Genomic DNA, 13,071 nt, shown 5'->3' with positions numbered 1-13,071 from the left:
CTAATGCAACATCGGGTGACTGAACCCCTGAATTATCAATGCCCATAGGTAGAGACTCGAGTGAACGATTCAGTCAGTGCACCTGTAGAAGGGATCAGGGATTCTTTGATTGTAATTTGATCTATTTTTTTTTTAAACCTTATCACATTTGAAGATTTCTTTTTCTTTCAATTAAAATGGAAACAATTTAAAGTACTAATTTCTTTCCATTTCTTCACAAGTATCACAAACTTTGTATAAAAATATGTAAATAATCTTTTAAAGCTAGGTCAAAGTTTTGATTCAGGGATCCTAAAAGATTCCTAGAAAACTAAAAACTGAAATAAATTTTAAACATTTTTATTGATTTCACTAACTGAAAAAGATATATTTGAAAATTTTATGAATTCATAGTTCCTTTTATGAATTTAATTATTATCTATTCACTTATGTAAATATATTTGGCTTTTAATAACCCATATTGTTAGACTCTTTGAAATATAATTTTTAGGAATATAACTTTTTATCTCAAAGCAAAAATATGTCTCAGATAAAGAAAATGTTTATCAAGGTTTCTTTTGATTAATTTGGTCATTTCTAGAACATTAGAGAAAATACATGAGTTGGAGAAAAGTCTCTTTATAGTTCTAACTCTCCTGCCTCTTTCCTTCTTTCTCTTCCTCTTTTTCTTTTTTCCCCTGAGCTAAAATAACAGATTCTCCTGCTGCTGCATGTAATCAGAGAAGCTGAAGAACTATTTTGTCATCCCTCCCAATCTCCCTTCCTGCCCCTCAATAATTTAGTGAGAAGTATATTATTTGGCCATTACGTGTGTGAAAGAGATGGAAAAACTTCCAAGAAAAATAAACTAAATTCTAGAGGAAATTTTTAATAAATAATGGGCAAGATTATTCCCCTCTAAAATTTATGAGTGATAATTTTCAGTTGTATTGTTCATGAGGAAAATAAATCACCAGAAGATATTCATAAGATGCCAAGCAAATATTAAACTTGGGTAATGACTAGCCATTGGTCAGTTGAGCAGCTAGAATGTCAGCTCCTGAAAATACTTGGAATTTTGATTGATACCTTCAAAAGGGAACAGTAAATATAGACAAAAAGTTTGTTGGCAGCTTTCACCTCAGCCTATAAACATCATCAAATAATAGAGATCCCTTTCTATATGCTGTCTCTTTACCAGCTTATCTCCCTCTTTCCCTTTACAGCTAAACTTCTTAGAAGAATAACTATTTCTATTTCCTTCTTTCTCCTCACTCTTCAAGACACTGCCTACCTTCGCCTTACTCCTAATGTTCTATAGTCTGGCTACCTTTCTGTCCATCTTGCCATTGAAACTCCTCGTGATTGATTATTAATGATATCAAATCCAGTGCCGCATCTTCAGTCTAGTCAGTCTGTTCTGTTATTTGGTCTACTGCTCGAATGATCAGTTGCATCCCAAGTACCCTTATATTCCTTATATTAGGATAGATACTGGATGATATTGAATATACCTAAGGTAGAAAAGCCTGGATACGTGTTAGATTTTGAAAAAATTTATCCCGGTTAATTTTGAAATAGTATCTATATTCTAGTCATGGTTCCTTAGACATTTACTTCTGAGGTGTTAACTGCTAGCTATGTTTATGTTATCTAAATCTATAGCTTGAAATTGGGCTGCTTTCTTGCCATTCTGAGCTAAATATCTCATGCTCTACTGGCTATTTTCACCAGACTATACGGTAGTCATATCAAAAGAACAGTGTGCTAACTATATCCTTGTCCCTGTCTACTATACCCTGGTTCAGAATAATAACGCTTACCTTGACGCCCAGTTCAGAAATGAGGAGTTGTCCTAGAGTTCTAAGTCTGTGCATCTAGTTGGTTACTGAGTTCTAATACTTACATTTCCTTAATAAGTCTCTAATTTGAATCTGTATCCTCCTCTACTTACCACGTCAGGTCAGGCTTTTATAATTTCTGACTGGGGACTATCTTTACTACTCTTTCCTGTTTTCACTGGCCACCTCCACTCCAATTTATCTTCATGACCAGAGTTGCATTTTCACAGTACAAATCTCATTGCTCCCTCTGTTAAAATCCTTTATAAGCCTCTTCATCACTCTTAGAGTCAGAAGTCTCTGTATGATAAATGCTTCCCTGTATGATTGACCCCTTACTAGCTGTCCAGCCCTACCCCTACATTATCAGCACTGCATTCTGTGCTCCAACCTGGATTAATTATTCCCATTTCCTTGAGGGTACCTTTCAATTGTCTGTTTCTGTGCCTTTGTTCATACTGTTTCCCCTTTCTGAACACTCTCCTTGTACCCCTTTGCCCACCTGGGAACTTCTTCTGCATTCATCAGTACTCAACACAATTGTTACCTTCTCTAGCAAGCCTCTCTGCCACCCTCTATAATATCTTCAGATATAGTTAAACACTTGGCTCTCTATGCCCAGTGGTGCCTGGCTCATACATTGAATGTACTAAAGTGAGATAAAAAAATATATACATATGGTATGGTGAGTACCTGGAGAAAGGGGCAGGTATCGGCACAAAGTAGACCCTTTATAAAATTTTTTGAATTAATAAATGAATAGTAAATGTGTATTTCTACCATCAAACATCCAGCTTTTGTAAAATCAATCTTTTTTTTGAGTTTGACTATTTTATTTTGTTTTATTTATTTATTTATTTATTTATTTATTTATTTATTTTTATTTTCCCACTGTACAGCAAGGGGATCAAGTTATCCTTACATGTACACATTACATTTACATTTTTTTCCCACCCTTTGTTCTGTTGCAACATGAGTATCTAGACAAAGTTCTCAATGCGACTCAGCAGGATCTCCTTGTAAATCTATTCTAAGTTGTGTCTGATAACCCCAAGCTCCTGATCCCTCCCACTCCCTCCCCCTCCCATCAGGCAGCCACAAGTCTTTTCTCCAAGTCCATGATTTTCTTTTCCGAGGAGATGTTCATTTGTGCTGGATATTAGATTCCAGTTATAAGGGATATCATATGGTATTTGTCTTTCTGGCTCATTTCACTCAGTATGAGATTCTCTAGTTCCATCCATGTGGCTGCAAATGGCATTATGTCATTCTTTTTTATGGCTGAGTAGTATTCCATTGTGTATATATACCACCTCTTCCGAATCCAATCATCTGTCGATGGACATTTGAGTTGTTTCCATGTCCTGGCTATTGTGAATAGTGCTGCAATGAACATGCGGGTGCACGTGTCTCTTTTAAGTAGAGTTTTGTCCGGATAGATGCCCAAGAGTGGGATTGCGGGGTCATATGGAAGTTCTATGTATAGATTTCTAAGGTATCTCCAAACGGTTCTCCATAGTGGCTGTACCAGTTTCCATTCCCACCAACAGTGCAGGAGGGTTCCCTTTTCTCCACAGCCCTTCCAGCACTTGTTCTTTGTGGATTTATTAATGATGGCCATTCTGACTGGTGTGAGGTGATATCTCATGGTAGTTTTGATTTGCATTTCTCTTATAATCAACGATGTTGAGCATTTTTTCATGTGTTTGCTGGCCATCTGTATATCTTCCTTGGAGAAATGTCTATTCAGGTCTTTTGCTCATTTTTCCATTGATTGATTGGCTTTTTTGCTGTTGGGTTGTATAAGTTGTTTATATATTCTAGAGATTAAGCCCTTGTCGATTGCATCATTTGAAACTATTTTCTCCCATTCTGAAAGTTGTCTTTTTTGGTTTCTTTTGGGTTTCCTTTGCTGTGCAAAAGCTTTTCAGCTTGATGAGGTCCCATGGGTTTATTTTTGCTCTAATTTCTATTGCTTTGGAAGACTGACCTGAGAAAATATTCATGATGTTGATGTCAGAGAGTGTTTTGCCTATGTTTTCTTCTAGGAGTTTGATGGTGTCCTGTCGTATATTTAAGTCTTTCAGCCATTTGGAGTTTATTTTTGTGCATGGTGTGAGGGTGTGTTCTAGTTTCATTTGTAAAATCAATCTTAAATTCATTTCATTTTGTTGCCCTAAAATTTTATTTCACCAAAAGCATCCCTAACTGATCATAAAATCTCCTAGGATGCTAAAAAAAATTTCACTTTGAAACGATGCCATTTCAGACTGCTACTGAGATCCTCTAGTTGCTTCTAACTTTTCCCTAGAATTTCCAGGGTATTTTTTTGGTAGAAATTTCAAAATCTATGGATTTAGAGGCATTTTTATGTACAATGACATTGTATATTTCCATTTGGAATAAATATACTTGATAATTAGCCTGAAAAAAATCTTCCTTTAATTTTATTTATAAAGTCTTAGGAAAAACTTAGCTTAAAATTTCCAAATCTTGTTCTCTGGTAGATTTTATGACTTAAAAAAAATTAAGGCAAAGAATAGTTTGGTACAATTTTAGAACTTCAAAATCTACCAAAGGAGAGTTTTCTTTATAGAAAATTCTCCATTCACTACTATGAATCCTTTTTCAAGTCCAGAGAGATAGAAATCTTTTCCTTATTTTATTGTTTCAGTGTTTTATAGCTGCAGTATACATACTGCACTAGCATGAAACAGCTAAAAAGATGAGCTCTTAACCTTAACACAAAAGACAACTATGAATTAACAAAACAGTTCCATAAAAAAGAACCTGCAATTGTATCTTCCTGTTACATAAGTCCAGGAATACCACACTTATACATCCTAGCATGGATTAAAATAAGAAAAAAATGGTTAAAGGTGATTGGCTATTTTAATAAGAAAAAAATTCTAATTTCAGAGAAAGAAATAACCTCATTGCAGTCAGATAAGAATCATCCAGTTACTTCATTATAGATATCTTAGTTCATCTGTTTATTTTTTACTTCTAAATTTTTCATGACATAAATATTAAAGCATGAATATATCCATCAACATTTCTATTAAAATATTTTTTCATTGGTCACTATTTCAAATTACCTGTTATGATGAGAGCCATTAGAATGTATCTTCTGCAAATTTCATTTGTGTACTTTCAATATACTGACTCTTCTTCTTTATTCTGAAATATTAATAACATTTCTAAGTCTTTGAATGATTGCATAAGGTAATAACATCAGTGTAAGGATAACAAGAAATAGCATTGGTTTCAAAATTCTACTGTGATCTAAATTTCTTGGGACGACTGTCTAGGAGGATGAATGGTGATATGATTATGCATCCAATAAATTAGTGGTTATCTCAAAACTTGGTGAGCCCAAAGCAATCTACAGATTCAATGCAATGCCTATCAAATTACCCATGACATTCTTCTCAGAATTAGAAAAAACAATCCAAAAATTTATGTGGAACCACAAAAGACTCAGAATTGCCAAAACAATCCTGAGGAACAAAAACCAAGCAGGAGCCATAACTCTCTCAGACTAGAGGCAGTATTTCAAAGCCACAGTAATCAAGATAGTGTGGTACCGGTAGCAAAACAGATAGACCAATGGAGCAGAATAGAAAACCCAGAAATAAACCAGACATCTATGGTCAATTAATCTTCGACAAAGGGAAGAACATAAAATGGGGAAAAGACAGTCTTTTCAGCAAGCAGTGCTGGGAAAACTGGACAGCTGCATGTAAGTCAGTAAAACTGGGACACACCCTCACACCATGCATAAAAATAAACTCAAATGGCTTAAAAACTTACAGAAGACAAGACACCATCAAATTCTTAGAAGAGAACATAGACGAAACATTCTCTGATATCAACCTTACAAATGTTTTCTCAGGTCGGTTTCCCAAAGCAACAGAAACAAAAGCAAAAACAAACCAATGGGACCTGATCAAACAGACAAGCTTTTGAACAGCAAAGGAAACCAAAAATAAAGCAAAAAGACAGCTTACAGAATGGGAGAAAATATTTTCAAACAATGCAGCTGACAAGGGCTTAATCCCTAAAATATACAACTCAACAGCAAAAAAGCCAACAACCCAATTGAAAAGTGGGCAAAAGACCTGAATAGACATATCTCCAAGGAAGATATATCAGATGGCCAACAAGCACATGAAAACATTCTCAACATCACTGATTATTAGAGAAATGCAAATAAAAACTACTATGAGATACCACCTCACACTTGTCAGAATGGTCATCATTAATAAGTCCACAAATAACAAATGCTGGAGAAGGTGTGAAGAAAAGGGAACCCTCTTACACTGTTGGTGGGAATGTAAATTGGTATAACCACTATGGAAAACAGTATGGAGGTACCTTAGAAATGTATACATAGAACTACCATATGACCCAGCAATCCCACTCTTGGGCATATATCCAGACAAAGCTTCCCTTGGAAAAGACACAGGCACCTGCATGTTCATTGCAGCGCTATTCACGATAGCCAAGACATGGAAACAACCTAAATGTCCATCAATGAATGACTGGATTAAGAAAATGTAGTATACATACACATTGGAATAGTACTCAGCCATAAAAATAACAATGCCATTTGCAGCAACATGGATGGAACTAGAGACTGGCATACTAAGTGAAGTCAGAAAGAGAAAGACAGATACCATATGATATCACTTATATCTGGAATCTAATATATGGCACAAATGAACTCTTCCACAGAAAAGAAACTCATGGACTTGGAGAACAGACTTTTGGTTGCCAAGGGCGAGGGGGAGGGAGTGGGATGGATTGGGAATTTAGGGTTAATAGATGCAAACTATTGCCTTTGGAATGGATAAGCAATGAGATCCTGCTGTATAGCATTGGGAACTATTCTAGTCACTTATGATGCAGCATGATAATGTAAGAAAAAAGAATGTATACATGTATGTGTAACTGGGTCACGATGCTATACAGTAGAAAATTGACAGAACACTATAAACCAGCTATAATGGAAAAAATAAAAATCATTATAAAATAAAAACCCACCAAAAAAACCCAGAAACTGGGTGAGGAGGTGGTAGATATCATGAAGGTGGTGAGGGTTGGTCAATGGATAGAAAGAAAGGAACTCTGATGAACCAACTTACATGATATAGAGCAAAATTCAGTTAATTCTATAGAATAAATTGGTGCATAGAACAGAGCCATCAGAAAAGGCTTTCTGGAGGTAATTATACATGAATTGGTCCATGAAGGTGAGTAAGGACTGATAAGATATTCATGAAAGTGGAACAACGTAAGCAAATGGTAATATTGGAATGAGCAGTTAGGTTCAGAGAAGCTTTGATTGTTCACAGGTCAATTTTATGATGGAATCCGTAATAAAAAGTCTGCAGTGTAAGCAGAGAAATCTGGATTCACAGTGACAAGACAATATTAAGCTTCTAGAGATTTTTAATCAGGGAGATAATAGGAAGTGACAACCATATATAAAACACTATCTATTGTGGTGTAACAAAATCTCCTAAATTTAGCAGCTTAGAATATTATACATTTATCTCATGCTTTTAAAAAAAAAAAAAAACAATTTCTTTTCTTTCTTTTTTTTTTCTTTTTTGTCTTTTTAGGGCTGCACCTGTGTCACATGGAGGTTCCCAGGCTAGCGGTCAAATTGGAGCTGTAGCTGCTGACCTGCACCACAACCACAGAATTGCAGATACCATGACCTACACTACAGCTCATGGTAATGCCAGATCCTTAACCCACTGAGAGAGACCAGGGATCGAAGTTGTGTCCTCATAGTTGCTAGTCAGATTAGTTTCCTCTGAGCCACGATGGGAACTCCTCATTTCTAAGATCAGAAATCTGAGAGCATCTTAGCTTGATGGTTCTGCCTCCCGTTCTCTCATAAGATGGCAGTCAAGCTGTCAGATAGGGCTCTAGGCATTCTGGGGCTTGAAAATCTACTTCTAAGCCTTATCATGTAGTTATTGGTAGGCTTTAGTTTCTTACTGTCTTCCACATAGGCTGCCTGAAAGTTCTCACAGCATGGAAGCTGTTTTCCACTGAAGTAAGTGATCCTAAAATGAAAGAGAGAACAAGAAAGCAAGAGAGAGTGTTTGCAAGATGGAAGCTGCAGACTTTTTATAATGTAATATTTAAAGTTACATACTTTCATTTCTCCCATACTTTACTGGTCATAAGAACAACTCTGGTCATATGTGAAAGGAACTACACAAAAGTGTGAATATCAGCTGAAGATTAGAGGGGACCAACTTGAAGGCTGGCTGCCACAGTGGCAAAATTAGGAGGCTAGCCAAGACAGTATTAGAATCATTCAGTAAAACACTATGATGTTATAGCAATAAGGTTTTGAGAGAAAAGTTTACCCATATACACAGACAGGTGTTTGAGATACTGTAATGGAACATGAGAGAGACATAGACACACAAAAAGGTTTAAATATCTATATTACAGCAAGATATTGAACTGAATTTGGTCAGAAATAAGCCAGGTAATCAGAAAACAGTGCTATGGGTTGTATACATTATTCACATATTGGTATGTTTAATTGACCTGTTCTCCAAGGAAAAATACATTTTCCCCCTCCTGTCTTTACCTCCCCATTTGTTTCCTTCTTTCTCTATTTCTTTCTTTTTGTTTGTATGTTTGTTTGTTTTGGTTGGCTGCACTCATAACATGCGGAAGTTCCACAGCCAGGGATCAGAGATCGAACAAGAGCCCTAGCAATGACAGTGAGGTGTGGTTATGCTGTAGGCCACAAGGGAAGTCGTGCCTTGTTCCCTCCTCCCGCTCTTCCTTCTTTTTTCTCTCCTTTTTTTTCCCTTCACCTCCCTTCTTCATTCGATTCCTCTTCCTACCCCTCCTACTCCTTCTAATCTCCTTCTACGTGTTAAACATTTTTACTTTATGGTTTTCAGTAACAGGAAGAACCCGTTGCAGAGTATCATTGCATGCTGCTCATTTTCAGAAATTGTTATTTTAGGCCCCAATGCTAAAACATAAAATGTCTGACAAAGAAAATCCTACAAGAAAAAAAAAAAAAAAGAATCACAAGATGTCTCTAAGAAATAAATGTAGAAATTCAGATTACTGTTTTATAATACCAAGTTATTTTATTTCTAATGTAATAAAAATAATCTGGTAAAAACGTGTCACCCATGAATTTATGTAGCCAGATTTTTTTTCACAATATCCATTTGTATGATCCACATAGTGTATGTATCCCCATCAGATTTAAAATGAGAGATCTATTAACTTATGCCTTTCCCATATTTTTTGTCAAAAGTACAAAAAGGAATGAGAGAAACAATGGAATTTATTTTTACACTTTATTTTTAGGTGAGAAAACTCTGCCTTCATATTGGCTAATGAGATCATATATTCACAGGTTATATATGTATGGTGATACTTGAAATATAAAACCTTATTAATTCATGAAGCAATGGGTAATTCCACTGAGACTCTCCAACTTTGTGGATTGTTAACTTGAGACTTACCACTAATATATCATCACCAGGAACTGGAAGACCCAGCCTCTTTGCTCTGGGAAAAACAGATGGAATGTGGTAATGCACAGTATAATCAAAACTGAACACATGAAAACAAGTGTTCACCAGGAAGACTATTTGCTAAGTCATCTGCCCAAGTCAAATATGACACTAAAATTCTTAATTTACATAATACTACATTACTCGTCAACCTATATTAAAACTCACTCCCCCATTTTTTCCTTCATTTCAATCTACTTTCCATAAACTATCCAGAATGGTTAAAACAAAACAACACAACAATGGGATTGTGTAATACCCTGCTTAAAATCGTTCAATGACTTACACTTTTCCTTAGAATAAAATCAAATTTATTATAGCCTGTGAGGCCCTGCAAGGCCAAACTCTTTTTTTCCCTTTCCCACATCATCATTAACCTCTCTCATCTTTAACTGGCCTTCAGTTATGCTGGATTCCTTTTAGTTCACAGACCAAGACTATCTCTTTCCCATTTTATAGACCATATATATTCTTCATCCTGTGCCTGGAAGACATGGTCCTGTTTTTTACCAGCAGGGCTCTTTGTCATTCTTCGCATCCTCATTCTTCCAGTGTCAGCTTGAAAGACATCTTTACAGATAAATTTTTTTTAACCTTACTAATTCCTCCTTTCTTACCCCCACCATATGGCCTATCAAAACATCTTTATAGAACTTTTTAAGCTTGTAATTTTAATGTGTATACAAACTCACAGCCTTACATCCTTACACATTAGATATTCATGTGTGTATATGTATAAAATCTCTCTGTATGTCTGTCTCTCTATATGTCTATCTGTATGTGCATGTGTTTATACTTTTAAGAAAATATGTTTCAAAAATACACAAATATTAAATGGTTAATGCATTTTTCAAAATTAATACATTCATGAACATACTATTGTCACTTCCATCTAGATCAAGCTATAGAATGTTAGCTGCATGCCAGTTAGTCTTACTTGAGGCAATTGCAACTAACTGCTAACCCTCCCCTCAGTGTCCCACGAAGATAATGTATATTGTGACTTCTATCACAATACATCACTATGACTTCTTTTTGAATTTTTGTGCCTAAATTCTCTAACTCAACGTCTTGTTATGAGATTCATCCATTTTGTTGTCTGCAGGTTCTTATTGTTGTATAGTTTCTGTTATACTGTATGTGACAGTTATAGTTACTTATCCTGCTCTTGCTGCATGATGCTTCTTGAACATTGCTGCGTATGTCTTTTGGTGCGCATATATATGCAACTTGGGAAAAATGCAGTTGGTACACACAGGATATGTATACACATAGCTTTAGCAGATACTCTGAATGAATTTCCAAAATGTTTGCATATGTGTACAAGTAGTATATGAGTTGCAATTATATATCCTTATCAACACTTGAAGTTGTTATTCTTTTTAATTTTAGATTTTCTGGTGTATTTGTATTGTTGTATAATTTTAGTTTTAATTTGCATCATTCTGGTGACTAACAATATTAAGAACGTTTTGCTATGCTTACTGGTTCTTTGGCTGTTCTCTTTTGGAAATGTCTATTCATGGTTTTTCACCACTCTTAATTTGGCAGTCCTATTTGTGATTGATCTGTGGTATAAATACAAACATATCTATATATGTATGTATATTTAAATGTAAATGTACATTTTATACACATATTTTCCCCCCTTGAATGTCTGCCTTTTCACTCTCTTAAGGTATGTTTGATGATCAGTAAATGTTAATTTTAAGGATGTCCAAACTTTTCTTTATGGTTCTTTTCTTTTTTTTTGAGGGCCATACCTGCAGCATTTGGAGGTTTCCAGACAAGGGGTTGAATCGGAGCTGTGGCCTCCAGCCTGTGCCACAGCTACAGCAATGCAGGATCTGAGCTGCGTCTGTGACCTACACCACAGCTCACAGCAACACTGGATCCTTTAACCCAGAGTGAGGCCAGGGATCAAACTGTGTCCTCATTAATGCTAGTCAGATTTGTTTCCCCTGAGCCACAAAGGAAACTCCTTCTTTATGGTTATTTTCTTTGGGTCATATTTATTTTTCATTTTTAATTTAAAAAATTTTTTAAATTCTTTTAATTTTTATTCTATTTTTTTTCTTAAGAAAGGACCATTTTCTTTCGTCCTTTCTTCCTTCCTTCCTTCCTTCCTTTCTTTCGTCTTTTTTTTTTGTCTTTTAGGGCTGCAGCCATGGCATATGGAGGTTCCCAGGCTAGGGGTCCAATCGGAGCTATAGCCACCAGCCTATGCTACAGCTGCAGCAACATGGGATCCGAGCCGCCTCTGCAACCTACACCACAGCTCACGACAATGCTGGATTCTTAACCCACTGAGCGAGGCCAGGGATCGAACCTGCATCCTCATGGGTGCTAGTCGGGTTCACGAACCACTGAGCCATGACAGGAATGCCTCTTTGTGTCATATTTAAGAAGATTTTACCTAGACCAAGATTATAAAGATATTCTTCTGTGTTATCTTTTACTAGCTTTATTGCTGTATCTTTCACATTTAATTCTGTGATCCATCTAGAGTTTATTTTTTGTGTTGTAAAATAGGGGCCAAGATGTAGTTTTTCTCAATTCCATATCCAATTATTTTTGTACCTTTCCTCCCTGCACTGCTTTGTTGCACATCAGGTGAGCATATATATGTACTTTTGATTCTGGACTCTCTTCTCTTTCATTGTTCTAAAACATACATTTTACATTCCTGTCTTTAAATAAGTCTTGATGTCTGATGATGCAGATCCAACAGCTTTGTTGTTCTTCAACATTGCCTTTGCTACTTTTGGCCTCTTGTCTTTCCATAAAGATCAGCTTGTCAATTTTCACATAATAACTTATTGGATTTTGATTGCATTAAATGTATAGTTTAATTTTGGAGAGATTTGGCATCTTTACAATATTGGATTATCCAATCATAAACATGGCATATCTGTAATGAGCCACTGGTCCTTCACTTTTGCTCACCTATAAGAAATAAACTGACAGTGTGTTGGCATTGCCCACCATTCCAAACTGAGTGAGAACCTTTTGACTGTGGCAGAGAGCTGCTGCTTCTCCTGGCCTGCCTTGCTCTGCCTCATTAATTGAGCTGAAGAGGGAATTTTGAAAGCTGACCAGAAATAGAATGCATAATTTCCACTCCTCTTTCTCTTGCATCCCAGTTGCCTCTCAGAATATTGTGTACCTCTGTGTGTTTTCCAGAGCCTTAAAATGTTTTCCTGTTAATTTTGTAAAGCTTTAGAATTGCTTTTGAGGAGATGAGTTTGGCTCAGTTATGGCCAACATTTAAATGATTATTTCTTCCCCAGGAGTTTGTTCATTTAATCGAAGTGGTAAAACTTACTGCCATGAAGTCATTTATAAATTCCTATTGTTACAGTTGTAATAACTGTTACACTTATATCCATGTCCCTCTATTCAGCATATTTTTTCTTTACTATTCTTTTTAGGACTTTACAAATTATACCAGTTTTTTAAAATAGTAAACTTTTGGCTTTGTTGATTTTTTATTACATATTTTAAAAATTTGTTAATTTTTACTAGTTTTATTAATTTTAGTTTTAATATGTTTACTTAATGCTCTTTTCTTGGCTTATCGAGAGTAATTTTCAGATCAATTATTTTGTACCTTTCTTCTTTTGTAGTATTTAATTTAATAGATTTTATGTAAGTAAAGGTTAATCTGTGTCCTACTTATT

The sequence above is a fragment of the Phacochoerus africanus genome, chromosome 3, assembly GCF_016906955.1.
Source record: "Phacochoerus africanus isolate WHEZ1 chromosome 3, ROS_Pafr_v1, whole genome shotgun sequence".
Classification (NCBI taxonomy): domain Eukaryota; kingdom Metazoa; phylum Chordata; class Mammalia; order Artiodactyla; family Suidae; genus Phacochoerus; species Phacochoerus africanus.
Note: the sequence above shows the minus strand (reverse complement) of the source record.